This window comes from Dermacentor silvarum, unplaced genomic scaffold (genome assembly GCF_013339745.2).
Source record: "Dermacentor silvarum isolate Dsil-2018 unplaced genomic scaffold, BIME_Dsil_1.4 Seq717, whole genome shotgun sequence".
Lineage (NCBI taxonomy): Eukaryota > Metazoa > Arthropoda > Arachnida > Ixodida > Ixodidae > Dermacentor > Dermacentor silvarum.
In genome coordinates, this window is record NW_023606670.1 from 16,817 (window position 1) to 33,191 (window position 16,375).

At 46.6% G+C, this 16,375-nt stretch overlaps 1 pseudogene; it reads left to right on the forward strand.

The window, feature by feature from the left end:
• LOC119435452 (uncharacterized) overlaps positions 1–16,375 on the forward strand; it is a 94,591-nt pseudogene that overhangs the window by 13,191 nt on the left and 65,025 nt on the right.

Genomic DNA, 16,375 nt, shown 5'->3' on the forward strand with positions numbered 1-16,375 from the left:
AAATGAGGGTCACCCACTGGGGAGCACATTCCCTGAAACCAATCTGGATCAGAGGTATGTTGCGTCGGGGATGGAATGGGCCGAGGGTCACGCTACTGATCAGACGGGCCAGAGTGGAACTGCACCCAAACCTATCAATGCAACATTCTTTTCGTCCCAGCTTTTGCTCAGAGTCAGCAGTTGTGGCACCATCTTGGCACAAACCTTCTTGATATCCAAATTTTCAGTCAAAATACGGTGCACGGATGACTTTCTCAAACCCAAGTGCTTCTGATATCATTCCAACAGTCATTGGCGGTCACTGAGCACAAGAGAATGCACATGATTGATGTTTCAACCTTTGCATGAGGTGGAGGGGCGTCCTGATCTTGCATTGTCCTTAGGTGTTTCATGGCCTTTCCGAAAATGCTGGACCCCCTTTCACACAGTTCTTTCCTTTAGGGCATTCTTTCCATTCTTTATGGCGTTATTTCCGTTTCTGTACCATTCTTGCCCAATTTTGCAAGAAATTTGATCTTGATCCTTTGTTCCGTCTGTTCGTCAATCTCCATTTGGACTAAGACTAAAAATGGGTTGTACAAAAAAGCACATGCATTTAATTCTGCCTTGTCATACAGCAGTACGATCGACTCTACTAGCAGTTAACTGGTTTCTATCGAGTGGAGAGAGAGAGCAGAGCCAGTTCACCCTCTCCCACAATTTTGCTGACTCACTGCGTCAACTTTTGGGACAGATCTCGTACATCTTGTTCAGTGCAAAAACTAGACAAAGTGAAGTGGGGAGCGACTAGCTGTCATGCTCAGTAGCAAGCACGTATCATGTGAAGTCGACGATGCCGTCTAAAGGCATCGTGCTTTGCTGGTGATCATGACACTAACGCGATCATAGTTTTGCCTTTGGCTGGTGAGCCAAATGGAACCCACTAAAATTGCCCAGTTATACATTCACTGCATGGAATGGTACAAACGACAAGAAAAAGGATGCAGACAAGCACCGCATAGCCCTTTTCTTTTTCTTTTTTGGTCTGTTTTCCCCAGTGTTACTAGGTGTAGAAGTGAAAGAAAGCAGAAAGGGGATGGGGTTGTTTACACTGACATACTATTATATCTAAATCTTGCCTTTAGTAGCCAGAACAAGTTATCAAGCCTTGCAGGCATTGTGAAGAATTTCCTAAGTTGGGGGCCAGCTACAGAGTGGTTGGTGCCACTGTCACAGTAATTTTTTATACTTGGAAAAATATGAGCAGCTTAACTTCTCATTGATCCAGTGTAAGTAATTAAATAGAGTTATGAGCATACTGAGCAACAGAATTGAGCGTGAGGTATACTCTGTTTTCATAGTAGCAGGCAAATGATGCTATGCTATGCAAGTAGTGCAGTGATAGCATTCTCACTCTGTGTTTGCTGTGCAGTTGTTTTTGATCTAGGTAAATTCAGATACAAGCTACCTGCACATGCACTTTTTGTCAAATGACTATTTTTGTACACTGTTGTGCTCCAGTATATGACTACTATTTCTGGTCACGAGCGCAAGGCATGTGCTGTGTCCACTGGTGCCAAAATGTCTTGTCGTTCATTGGTGGTAATAGGATCAAATCTGTGACACCTTCCATGTAACAAATGTAATATTTTGCGAGATAAAAGTGTCAGATTTAATTTTACACCAAATTACATGGTGCGTATCTGCATACTATCTTTATATCTGTGCCATTTCTGTCGTGAATGTGAACAACTGGAATAAAATTAAAAGGACTTTCTAAAGGCTTAATCGGTGCATTGTAAGCAAGCGCAATCACGCGTGTGCACTCGCAGCACGCACACACACAACACAAGAAACAGTATGAACAAAGGGACAGGCACTTTGGAGAAAGGTGCTAACCTTTTTTATGCAGCTACACGTTGTACCTCTAATATATTTTATGAAAATGTTATAGAAAATAGTGGTACCTACTCGTCCCACTTTGTTACCTTTCTTTTGTGATGTGTGTATCTGTAATTGAGCCTCCGTACAATGTCAAGAGCCACTAAAGAATCATTTTTTTACAATATTTTATTTCATTACATTATTATTATTTTTTTTTCTGTTATGAGTGTTAGCTGTAGACATAAAATTCCTAGGGCCATAGCAATGATGTTGTGTGTTCTCTTGGAATGGCATTAGCACTTCGATTGTGTAGATTGGATTCTTGTATGTACGTAAAGGAGCTGGGAAGGAATTCTTCTATCTATGTAAAGGAGTTGTGAAGGGCAACCTTCTAATTTTTCTGACATGAAATCAGTCATGAGTTGCAAAACACTTACTGACACTTAGTGGTTTTAATGTAGAAGTAGTTAAATTTCAATTTTATTTGCTTATGGTGTATACCATTGAGGTTTCTCAAAAAACACATATTTTCTGTGTAGCCAAAAGCGGTCTACAAACTGCGACACTGGCAGACTCCATGCTGAGGAAGACCTTGAATTGACAGAGGTAAGGAATCCTGTCTGTGGCATTTTGCCTTTCATTGAATTAAATGGATTCAATGTGTAATTTTTGCCACATGCTGTAATTAAGGATCTAGAGGAGCATCCTTCATGACATTCGAGGCCTGAAGCTGTCACGGGACAGATACGACACTGAACACATCTAAATGTAGCCACCACTGCACTGACTTTAGAATAAGAGATGTGTTTACTAATGGTAAGTGTCAAACCTGTTTCAGCTTGCTTAATGATATGGTGCCAACTTCACAACCAGGGTGAAAATACAGTTTAAACCTGCTTATAACGAACCTCCATATAACGAATTCCTGATATAACGAAGTTTTTCTATTCCCGCCGTTACTCCATAGAAGCACATGTATTTGAGACCTCTACGTAACGAAGTGGCAGCGGGAGACCCCCTCGATATAACGAATTTCCCCCTCCGACAACCTAGAGATTCGCCCCAAATTTTGTCATGTTTGCGTGAGCAGCAACCGGAAGCACCTTCTCAGCCGCGATGGAATGCGAAGCGAGCGCACGTGTGCGTGCGTGTGTGCGAGGCAGCCCGCATCCCTCGACCCGCGATCTTGCCGCCGGCGGGCGTGACCTTCCCCCGCTCTTCATTCAATCTGATCCTGCCGCTTGCTGCAGCTGGCCTAGCCCGGCAAGCCGGCACTCTCTCCTTTTCCAGCTGATGTTGCCGACACGCTGTGACACATAACACACGATGAGCGCGGACACGCGCTGTCAAACGCTGGGCGTGTGGAAGCGCCGCTGGAGAAGCGAGCGAAGTGACCTTCGTGCTGTTGCCTATCGCTTCAACGCAAACAGAGCGCCGAGAACACACAGCACGCAGAAAGCTACGAGCCACCAACGCACCTACACTGCTAGATTCTGCCCCAACGCAGATCGCTTTCAAGATAAGCCCGCTCGCGCGCCGCTGCGCAGTACGCAGTTGATGCAGGTACAGTACCACGCCGCCCCGCTATCCCTACCCCCTCGCTCCTCGCGGGTGCCTCGAGCGCAACGGAAGGCGCGCTTCCTCCCTGCTTTTCGTGCGCGCGCGAGATTTAGACGCGGTCGTCGGCTCCCCTCGCACGTTTTCACTCGCACATACAACATACGGCGCGCGGCGACTGCGTAATCGTCCTTGGACTTTAGGGTACGGCCACGCTAGCGGCAAAAACACCAGCAAAAACGCGCGGCAACGCGTCATGCCGCGCGCGGCAAGAGCGACAGGAATCGGGGGTCTTGCGGCGTCGCGCGAAATGGGTTCTGCGGCAAATGCCGCGTGCCGCGAGATGAAGAACCAATCAAGAGCGACGAGGGGACGTCACGGAGCCATCACAACCGGAACGCCGCCGGGCCGCGCCGGGTTTTCAATCGACGATCGTCGTCTCTAGCATGAAACAACGCGCGCGCGGTGTTGCTCGCCGGTTCGGAGAGCGCGGGAGATCTTATCGCGCTGCCGCGCGGCGAGACGCGCGTGCCACGGTGGCCTCGCGGCAACGCACTAACGCGCGGCAACTTGCCGCTCACTGCATGACGCGCGCGTTTTTTCCGCTAGCGTGGCCGTACCTTATATACGGAATATCTATGAGCCAAAACCAATTTTAGGGCCACAACGCGTCATGGACACCATCTTTATATAGCAAATACGGATCTCAAGGGCCATACTTTTGCTGGCGGAAACCGAAAATACGTCATAGTTGTCGCCCCCGGCACTTTGGGCGGCCAATGCCATCGTCAAGCCACCAAGCCAAGAGACCTGAAAAGTCACAATGGCGCTCGGGCCGGCGCGGAGTGGCAGTTCGCAACGTATGATGCGGGAATGGTCCCACAGTTGCGACGCAACAGAGGGGCTACCAATGCATTGGGCTGTATGGGAGCTGTGCCGGGACCGGCCGAAAACGACGTAACAGCTGGGAAAACGGAGCCCCCGGGAACGTAACAGCGGGGTTCTACTGTAACACTATACGACGCTACGACGCCATCGTGACGCTCACTCTTCGTTTCCGATGCCTCGCGCTTGTGCGAAACGACACGCGTCCACGCAGCCGGTACCTGATGTGACATTCCAAGAATGAGTGCTTCGACGAAAACGGAAAACGGGTACGTGTTACAATTGAGGGCGCGTTAGAATCGAGTAAATACGGTAAGCGTTTCTTTTTAGAATTTTCGTGCCGAACCTGCATATAACGAAATCCTCTTTATAACGAAGTTTTTCGGAAGTTTGTCAATTCGTTATATCCAGGTTTAACTGTACCAGGTGCTGCAGCTATTGTAATCACTGTACAGTACGCAAACTTTGGGTTTCGTCTTGCAAAAGGTTGCTGCAGATTTATCTTCCCAACTTGCAAAGCAAAAAATTGAACGATGCCTTTAAAAGTTTAAACCATGTTGCTGTCTGCTATATTGTAGAAAATAATGAGCAAAGGGAAAATGAAAGCGGACGAAAAGATAGCTTGTCACCGGTGGGAGCGGAACCCACAATCCCTGCATTATGCGTGCGTTGCAATACCGATTTTTCTATGGCAACAGCCATCAATCCATTTACTATGCTAGGTTTATCTACTAGATCTAGCCCTGGGATCTAGCCCTGGGAACTAGCTAACAGTCCCAGAGTTAGATCTAGCACACATAAATACCTCGCTGGCTAACCCTCCCAGGGCTCTAGTACACATAAATACTCTAGGTAGTGGACGTATTGCTGGTCATTGCCCGTCGCACAATTGGTAGTGCAACACACCCATAATGAGGAGGTTGTGGATTCAGCTACTGCTGGCGATTCTTTGTCCACTTTATTTTACATGCTCCTCATTACTTTCTGCATTTCAGTTTAAAACCACAGCTAATTACCCTTATGGTTTCCTTGGCTTCATTGCCTGTTGGCTTTATATGGCCATAATTAACAAAAATCAAACCCCTCAGTGTCTCTAATTGTCGTTACCTACTATATCGCATCACAGAAAGGCTATTGGTAGCAGACCCTAATAGCTCATAGCGTGCTTGGTGAACACATGGGCATGCAACAGTATTTAGAGTTTTCAGGCATTGCACAGCCGGAACAAAATATTGTTCATGGCATTTAATGTTAATTGCAATGACGGTTCCAGTAGCAGTGATGAAACAGCTGCACCAATTGCACCAAATGTGTCAAGAGGGATCTTTTGCACCGTCCTGCTCCAAAATGGCATTATAGCGGAAAATTGAGCCGAGTCTGTACCAAAGGAAGCATAAGAACGAAAGCCTCATTCCGTTGATTTTGCCTTGCTGGTAAAATTACAGCACACTGCATTATCATTCTGGAAGTTGACGGAGCAGCCATAGCCATGGACATAGCTAATGCCGTCAGTCCTCCATACACTGTTTTGTGCTTTTGTTGCATTTCTCTGAAGTGGAGTTTGCAATGATCTCTTTTTGCTTGTGCTTTTTGTGCTGAAGTTTGTTATTCGTCATACCAGCATGGTATGGAGCTCAAGAAAGATGTCGGATCAAAAGGAAGCTTTGGATAATGTCTGGTCGGATGTCATTTTGGCATAGTTGTTGACAGTCAGTGATGGTTTAGAAATATCTCATAATACGCTTATTCAACCACTGACACATAATTTGCTCATTAGCCTGCATAATCATAAGAGCAGATTCTGCGACTACAACTTAAACAGGATTCACATGTTCTACTGCACAGTTGTGCAGGAGATGTTGTGCACGTTAGCAGTAAAGAAACCTGTGGACGTCTTCACTCTAACTTCCATTTAATCATGCATGTCCTAGGTCTTGGCATGTTGACATGTCTTAATTCTATGATCTGTATTATTTATTTTGTTTCGCTTGCTTGAAGTGCGTGAAATGCGCAGTGCCTTTTGCAAATCAAAAAGGTAGAAGTGACTTTATACCACGACATATGCACAGGGAAGCCATTCTATTAAAATTTAGCAAGTAGACCATATCTGCAGTATAGATGACGTGAACACGCGGCAAAAGTGCTTTCCACTGTGCCAAATCAGTTTTCTGCCGGTGCCAAGACCGGTGCCAAAAGATCAAGTAGCTGTTCCATCATTGCAGTAGATGTTCAGCTGTGGGTGGACAAAGGTTGGTTGTATACCAGTTGCTGTTGTGTGACATAGGCACTACAGCCAGTGCTTCAGTCAAGCTGACCGCAGCACACACCAGTCGTTTTTGAAAACTTTGATAATTTCCATTTTTTACATTGAAGCTTTTGGAAGAGGCACTTTCCCTAGATGCAGAACAAGAGCAAAGTTAAAACCATACATGGTCGTGAGATCATTTTATGCAATTTGAGGCAGCAACAACTGAACTGCCTGCCCAAATTTATGGCCAGGTATAGCAGAACACTTGTCCTTGATTACTACACCCTAAAGCATGGGTTCTCAAAGTGGGTTCCGCAGAACCCGGGGTTCCGCAGGCCCCTGCTCGGGTTCCGCGAGCCACTGATAAATTTTCCGTGGTCCGCGCTCGCCGAGTGGCTAAAACGGCGAATACGAAGTGCGCTTGATCCACAGAACCTCAGTTACCTATGCCCGAGTCTCAAAACGCAGATCACAGTGCGTAACCACAACACGCGCGAACCGCGCAATAAATCCGCAAGCAGCTTGTAGCCACCCATCTCCGAAAACGGGCAGCCATGGGCAGCGCACCTAAGCTTTCGCACTTGAATCTCGGAGGCCGTAACTTACCACTGTGCGCAGTTCTCCAATTTGTAGATAAGGTAGGTGCCGATAGCGTACGCACTGACGTATACTTCGGAGGAATAAAAAAATTAATGCGCAGCACCAAAAATGCGCACCGCAAAAGAGTTAAAACGGCGCTAGCGTCCAAAAACGAAGCGACACAGTCCTCATCGGTATGGTCCTCAGCGGCAATCGTACTTGACTGACAGCAACGCCGCAACTCGTCGTGCCTATATGTGCCCGCACAGCCTTTATTATTGCGTTAATCGCCGCGCGTAACACCGCGTTTGCGGCTAGCCGTGTGCCTTCATAAGTCCGTATTCGAGATCGCGTCGATAACCACACAGTTTCGTCCGCAGCAGCCGTTGCAGCAAATAGTAGTTTCGTTTTGACTCGGTGCGCGCGTCGGCTGCGTGCCTTTCACAACTGCGTAGTCGCCTCTATGATCGCTTCGATAGCGACCGCGGTTTCGTGTGCACTTGTTGCAGCAAACGGTAGTTTCATTTTGACTTGGTGCATGCGTCAGCCGCCGGCCTTCTGAACTGCAAAGTCGCCGTCCATGATCGCGTCGATAACGGCCGCGGTTTTGTCTGCAGCGGTTGCGGCAACCAGTAGTTTTGCTTTGACTCAGTGCAAAGCTCTCGAAGATGAAGAGCACCGGCTACATGGCGATGGGCGGGCAATTTGTTGGCGCCCAGCTTACTATCGGAAAAAAAAACAGATGTGCACGCGGTAGTGAAAAGCGTGTCTCAGATGAAGACGCGCGCCGCGGCCGCGCTGCGAAGGATGTCGCGAGGCCTTCGCCGCTGCTAGCTCAAATAAGTCATGAGATGACGAGAACTTCAGCTTCCACACTGCTCTTCTTCTTTCTAGGGTTTTACATGCCAAAACCAGTTCTGACTGTGAGGCACGCCGTAGTGGAGGGCTCCAGATTAATTTTGACCGCCTGCGGTTCTACAACGTGCACTACAACGCAAGCACGTACACGGTTTTGGCACCGTGTACGTTTTTGCATTTCGCCTCCATCAAAATGCCGCCGCCGCGGCCGGGATTCGATCCCGTGACCTCGTGCTCAGCCACGATCGAAACGCCTTTGCTAACTGATCCACCGCGGCGGGTGCTGCACTGCTCTTGTGCAAAATAGAAACAAGATTTGCTGATTCATTCAGTAAATAAAACATGTTTAAGTAGTAGGAATTCATTTATTGCTTTCTTGATACCTTGATAATTCGACATTTGGTGAATTACGACATTTTAATTCGGCTAAATCGGGGGGGGGGGGTTCCTTGGCGCTTCATGGAGCTTAGCAGGGTTCCCTGGAACGAACATGCTTGAGAACCCCTGCCCTAAAGGACTGCGGTTTCTTTGTGCTACAACATACTTCGTGTTTGAACTTAGCTTTTCACTAGCCACAATCATTGAAAGCAGGTTGTAGCTTACTGTCAAGCCAATACAGTGGAACCTCGATGATACGATCACGACTAATACGAATTTCCGGATGATACGAATTTTCTGCGGTCCCGGCTGAGCCTCATTACTTTGCAACGTGCTAGAAAATGGTTGTTACGAATCGATTTTCGACCCGTGTGTGTTGATACGAATAAATGCCGCCCCACCGACGGCCGCGAAAGAGAACAGCGCGCAGTCACGCGCTTTCTCCCTTTCTCTTTTGGTGCGGAGGCGCGGACGCGACGCCGGACAGCGCGGAGGCCGCGAATGGGCGCAAAGAGTTCGAAGCGGGCGCTTTTGTTGCTTTTGTGCTTTTCCTCCTTTTCCGCGTGCCATCGGGCGGAGTGGCTGCCGTGCTTCGGCCGCGTTCTTTTTTGCGCCATTTTGCCTAGTCGCAGCGAGCTATGTCTACCGAGATACGATCTCAGCTGATTCGTGCGGCCGTATGCTGAGGCGCGGGAGCCTCCGTTGGCGCGTTTTCCGTCGGCTGCGTTATCGGTGCCGATGGCACAGGGCGATTGTGGGTTGCGCGGCACGTAATCCACAGTGCAAGGTTGCGTTGCGCTCGTTCAGTCGGGTGCTCCTCCGCTTCTCTCCCGCTACGCCGTATTTTTCTTGCCGTAGGAGCGCTTCTGTATTCCGAAGGCGTGCTTCGTCCAAAGTTTGATCGCCAACGAGCGATGATCCATCACTAACCTGGGAGTTCTCAGTAATCCGAATTCGTGGTCAAGGGAACACTGGCGTGGTTTACGAAGCAGACAATTGCGGTTGCCATCTTGCCTCCCTGCCACAGCAGCAACCAATGGAGAGTTTGCCTTTCAGCATGGCAGCCAATTGGAGGCCCGCTTTTATTAGAGGGCCCGTGTGACTACTTATCACAGACCCGCGCTTCTTTGGTGTTAGTGCGTTTGTTTAAAGTTGGCGACAACGGACGAATTGAGAAGTGCACGGCGAAACTTTGAGTTTTCGAACGATACCAAGATGGCGGGCGCTCGGTGGCGGGAAATACGAGATATGGCTCCGTGAACTGCGGTGATTTGTCCGATTGTTGCTGTTTTCTCGCCCTGCGCACTGACGAATTAAACTTTTTTCGGGCACTTTCAGTGCGTTTTCAGCCAAACCACTTTGATGCAGCGTAGATTAGGCGTTGCAGATACCCAAACGCGTGGTTTTCAAAAATCGATTTTTCTCGCGATTTTCGCGATCTGATCCCCGTCCCCCTTAATTTAGCTAGTTTTAATTGTGTTTCGATGATACAAATTTCGGCTAATACGAATATTTTCGTGACCCCGTGAGATTCGTATCATCGAGATTCCACTGTAGTCGGTATTCATATTCAAACTCTGCCCCCCCCCCCCCCTCTTCTTTTTGAGAAACTGTCTTTACGATGTCTTAAAAATGCTGTTCTTGTGCACGACGCTCATTCTTTTGTTGCAGTGGTTTGTAGTTTAGGCAACTCGCCATGTTATCAGTCAAATGATATTTCAATAATAACATATTAAAACTGAAATTTTTAGACATGTTGAACTATTTGAAACAAAAATGTTGAAAATGTTCGTCAGTTCAGCATAGAAGAATTTAGGAAGCATTGCTATAACTGGTAAAGAAAACTTTATATTTTTTAAAGAAATAAAAAAAAATTGATGTGGCAAGTATTGGCTGACATACATTGACTTTAGTACTGCATAGAATTGAACGTATTTCAGTTAAATTTATTGACTGTATTTTGTGCAACACAGTAATCAGACAATCTTGTAAATATAAATTATTTTAATAAATTGCATAAATTTTATTTTACAATTCAGTTGTTTCTTGATGTGGGGCGAATGAGATGTTCATATCATTTTCAGGCTGTGCAAGATCGAAACAAGCTTGCTGAGGAATTTGATGAAGATACATTCAGTGACAGTGCTTTAACGAGAGAAGTACATCAACCATCACAGCCTTGGAAAGATGCTGTAACATCTGTGAAGTGCCCTCGCAAGGCTCGTCAGGTGAGAGTTCTTGCAATTTCATTTTGGTAAAAGAAATTTAGAGTATGGAATTATGCTAAGTAAAATAAATGAACTTCATGGTTATAGTAATTTGTACAGCATGCTTTCAAACTAATTTGAGCATGTATGTAGCTACAGTCGAGTCCCGCTACAACGAAATTCACGGGACACGCAAAAAATTTCGTTGTGGCGGAACTTCGTTGACAAAAATTAGTATGTACAGTCGAATCTCGATAATTCGACCTCGAAGGGGCCGGAAACTTGTTCGAATTAAAAGGACTTATTTTTGACGTATTTGCAGCATAGCCTGATGTACGAACGGTGCGAGTAGTGAAATCGCGGTGGGCAAGCACATAGCGAGCTAGGGCCACGAACTGCCCAACGCGGCCAACGCTCGCTTCCCGATAACGGCAAAAACGAAACTTTAGGGAGCGGGCGGCGCCGACAATCCGCATCGCTGCTGCCTCCTTCCTCTCCTTCAACAGTCCCCGCGCACGCCAACAAGCCGACGGGCGCGCGGGGACCGTAGACGTGAGGGAGGAAGCAGCAGCGATGCGGATTTGGCCTCGGCAACCCCGCAGCTTCTGTGGCTCCCCTCGCGCTCCCTTGTAACTCCCTGACCTTCGACTGTCTCTGTGCGCGCCCGCTGCCAGCTTAGCCCCACTCCCCTAAGTTTCGTTTTCTGCCGTTGAAGCGAGCGTTGGCCGGCGTGGGCAGTTTCGTTGGCTGGACTGGGCCTCCATCGTTGCTTCCCTTTGCGCCATAGAGTTTCATATTACTACAGTAAAACCTCGATAATTCGAACTCGGTTAATTCGAAAATTCGGTTAATTCGAAGAATTTGAGCGGTCCCGTCATTCTCAATGCAAATTCTACCGGATAATTTGAATGGCCGCGCGGCTCTATTCGGATAATTCGAAGTTTCCGGCTAGTAGCAACGTGCGGCGGTTAGGTTAGGGCGCTCCGTACAGTCGCCAAACAATTTTCCGAGCTCGTGGGACTAAAAAATAGTCCTGAAAACTCGTTCGGCCGAAAAAAAAAAAAAGTTGTAGTGCGGCTTAAAAAAAAATCTCTAATAATGCCCTGCCTCATACTACGCTTGGAGGGGATCGACTTGCTTGGATTTGCGCAGCAATGACGTCGTCTCCGTGTACAGTCGACACGAACGTCACCGCGTTGGCGATATCCGCCTACGGAGTTCGCCATGGAGATCCAAGGAACGAGCTTCGCACCGCTTAGCTCTCGCGAAGGTACAGGAAGTAGCGCCGATCACTGAGACATGGTCTCCGAGCACCTGCTCAGTGTACACGCCATGTTCAAAATAGGAACCGAAACTTGAGAGAGAAAAAAAAGACTCACTGAATTAACAAGCGTGGTGTGAGCGCGCACGAATGAGCGTGGCCGCCGCAGCGAGCGAAGGTTCGTGCGTCTATCGCTTTAACGGAAACTGAGCGTCAGTCTGGCGGCGGAGAGCACAGAGCATACAAAAGGTCAGAGCCATCTGGAGATCGCTTTCAAGATACGGTGCGCGCGAGAAACCTCCCGCGCTAAGTAGAAGAGTAGAAGTCGCCCCCCCCCCCTCCCTCCCTCCCATACCCCCACGGCCTTTCGCACGAGGGAGGAAGTCGCGTTTACGCTCCGCCGTGCGTTCGCTCTCCATGAAAGCGCGCATCCCCCGCGCTGTTCACTCGCACATACGGCGGCGCGCGGCGATGATTTTATCGCCCTTGGACATTCTATGGAACCTCAGGCGGCGACGCCGACGGCGAAAATCCGCTTGAAGCGTAAAAAAACATCCCACAATAACTGGTTACAACGATAGTGCTGAGCGCATTACTAAGAAAAAGAAAAGAGCAGTACTCTGGAGCGTTTTGTCAGCTAAGGAAGAGCGGGCATGGCCTCCGAGACTGGAGGATTGCGCTAGCTCTCTATGATAGCGCGCGTTCCAATCTTGGAGGCTACACAGCGAGCCACTGGAATCCAAGCCAGTGCAAAATCCAACATGGCTGCCTCCAAGATTGGGTAGCGCGGCTCGGAAAGAGCGATTTAGTCCGCAAAATCGAACTTTGGGGTCTCAATTCGTCCGAAAATGGATGCGAAAATGCATGAACTCAATGGGAACCCTGACGGTGCATTTTTGAAGTCCGGAATATCCAGCAAGTCCAAATTTTTGGAGTGAAGCACCACCACGCCCGCTTTCGCGGCAGTTATCGATTCCGTGAACATCGTCCGCAACTTGTTGAGTGCATGCGGGTGATATTTGTATGCTACGTTTTTTGAGCCAGCTGGAGAGAATGCCACAGGGCGGCAAACCAGCGCGCCAAGTAATCCCTCATCGGTGATTACATTGAGTATTTTTCTCGGACATGGAAAATAAAGGTGATTTCTTTTTGCTGCAAGTTCTTGCGTGTTTTCTTTTTTTATTCATTTCGGTTAATTTGAAAATCCGCTTAATTCGAAGAATTTTCGCGGTCCGGCGACTTTCGAATTATCGAGGTTTTACTGTATGTTTTTTTAGCAAACCTGAGTGGTGGTTCAGGACCCTTTTAACTTTTTATAACTTCTTGTCCAAGAACATCATGTATTTTGAACCTCAGTATGTTTACCGAAGTGTTGTTTATACACAATTTCAATATAGCGAAATTTTACTGCCGCCGTAAAGGAATATGGAGACAAAAATGTAAACTTCCTCAGGTGTAGATGGTCAAATGGTTGAATTACAAGCAGCGGCTAAATCGAATGACGCGCTACCAAGAACGACTGACTGCCGATGTGAAGATATCGTCAACACTGTATCTTCGTCGCCAACTCTCAATTTACATAAATGAATGCTTTTCTCATTCAAATTTGCTTTTTTGAATTGCCCCATAATTACCAAAATTTTGTGGCCCCTTCCATTTAAAAAAATCCGTCAGTGCCTGTATTTATTTGCATAAGAGTCGACTTTCAATATAATGAAGCAAATTGCCTTTACCAACTTCATTATATCAAGGTTTAATGTTATTAGTGTGCATAGATAATCTGTTCTCTGGTCCTCCAACTTCACCCTCTCTTTGTAATCGTGACCGCCTTATAATCAAATAAATAAGGTATTGAGTCTAAAATATGTGGCATTCTACGGACATTAAGTAATGAAAAGTTAGACAATTTTTTATGTTGAGGATTTAATATGTTTGTACATCGAGGTTTAGCTGTATGTCTCATGCATACAACCAGACACATATGTTTCTCAACAGTGTCATGTCTTGTTTTTTTTTTCTTTCTGCAGCTGTACACAGTGGTCCGCAATGTGAAAAAGGCCTATCAATGCCATGAATCGGGAGAAACCCAAGAATTCAATGATGACATTGATTACCTACTGGATGGAGTGCAGCCTGGCAATCCCATAGGAGCTAGATGCCTGAGGTAAAGCAGATGCGTTGTTTCTAGTTATAGATTATAGTTAAAAGAGTTTTTTTTTTTTCAAGCAGTTGTAGACTCCGCGAGGTATGAACGCACTTAGTGACAATTGCATGCAGGTTTTGTAGCAGTTTGCCACGGATTTCAAGTTCCTACACATCTGCCATTGTAGTGCAATTACTTGGCAAACTGGCTATGCTTTCAGGTCTGTTTCTTCAGTTTTGTATATGCTGTATTTGCAGTGTTGTTGGCCTGGCGTCTAAGTGCATGGTTCCAGCATTTCGGATGCACCTACGAGCTCATGGAATTTGTGCAAATTCTTCAGTGCCTTAACTGATGCCCCTTCTGATCCAGTGAGTTTGTGTTTACTCTTTTTCCTTTTGTATGCTTATCAGGGAAGGTCACAGTAAACTCGTTATTAATAATTTTTGGATGAGAAAAGGAGTTAAAGCAGGTTTTCAACATAAAGTGGACTAGTTGCTACAGTGATAACAGTTCGAAAAACATGTTGGATGTATGGAGCCACAGGGCAGGAGCACATTCGTTGAGCAGTTATTTTACGTTAGGTTTGGACTGATTTGCACAAATTTTACTGGGTCAAAGTGTTTGCTGTTTTCCACACTACTCGCCCTAATTGCAGCAGTACTGTGCTCTGTCTGCTCTGACTTGATTTTTTGCTATGGAAGGTTGGCCTTTTCGATCGCAGATTTACTTTTATTATAGACCTACAGTTTCCTATTACAGTTATTTTGAGAAGTGAGAAGTTCTTGTTTCGACCCGCAGATAAGTCAGACTCGCCTCTGGTCCGCCACGTCTGCATTATTCGTGCAATCAAACTCCGTTAATTCGAACGATTGACCGCAATCAGTTAATTTAGACAACTTTCGGAGCTCGCAAGCGAGCGCCGCAAATGGCGACGCGAAAGAAAAACAACACTCACGTCCACCAAACAACCCGCATCCGCCATAGTCATCAGGGAAATTGTATGTGACTGACAGCAACGCCTTAATGCTTTGTGCTTATTTTGTGCCTTTAAAGCCTTTATTCTTGCATTTTACCGCTGCGCACAACACCACGTTGGCTGCGGCTTACTAATTGCGTAGTCACCATCCATGCTGACATCGATATCGGCCCGCAGTTTCCTCCCAGCGATTGCTGCATACAGTAGTTTCATTTTGACTCGCTAGAGCGTCAGCCGCGTGCTAGCATCCATGCTCGCACCGCTTTACATATGAAATAGCATGCGTACACAGTACAACACCTGAGGAACGTGCTTGCTCATCCTGAATTCGCCTTCATCTCATGTAACGAGTTCACTAAGACAGATGAATGGCACAGAAGGCTCTTGCTTCCTCTCAACTAGCAATGACCACAAGTTGACCAGAATGTGGGAGGTTTTTGGGTACTACATTGCAATTTTTAACATCGGCAAGCTTAGTACAGATGTGTCGCCATGTAAACAGCACATCATAAGAAGTAAGCTGTTCGAATGAAGAATTTTTTTTCCCTAAAGCGACCAAAAACAAAAGGAAATCCATTTTTTGTCATTCAATGTTTTCTTTAGTTTGTTACTGTATAAAACAAGCAAAAGTAGCGTGGCTTTTTGCTAGGTTTAACTTTTCTACAGAGATGGCTGTAGGCTAAGAAGTCAATATATTAAGCTGTGTAAGCTGATCCAGACTAATTAGCAATCTTACATGGGCAAAGCACTGCCTGGTAACCTTTCTTTCATTGCCATAGAAGTTGCTCCTAGCTTTCAATAAGATTAACCATCTTGTGCGCTTTCATGCCCTATCCGCATTCTCTTTACAGAGCCTGTCACTGTGCACAGCTACATTGTTCTTTGTCCTGAGCCAGGACCGTCTTACTATGGACCTGGACGCATCCACACTATCTCTGATGCTGCAGTTGTTTGAGTCAGACCCTCAGCAAGGGGAGGGTGGCTTGACACCTCCCGGAGCCCCTCCTCTGAGCTCATTGAGAGACATCGAGAGAAGTGCAGCAGCTTTGTGAACAGATGCAGCAGAAAGGTCATGCCAAGCACTAAACCTCAACAGTCAATGTGAGAGCCCTGCCAATTTCGATGTTTTTTTTTTCTATATGCATGTGTGCGATTGTTTGATGTTTTTGAATGTTAATTGAATATAATATCATTAAATATCAGTATTAGACTTGAAAACCATTTATGGGCAGTATTTGAGTACTGTATATACTCATGCATTGAATACGCTCGCGTAATAACACCCCCAACCTTGCTCTTGAAAATTGGAATTTTGTTTTCCCCCTAATAATAATAATCACACTCCCAACTTTGGTTTTGCGCAGTCCCGCAATTGCATTGCCAGCTTTGGTCCTGTGCAGTTCCACGATCGAATGGTATG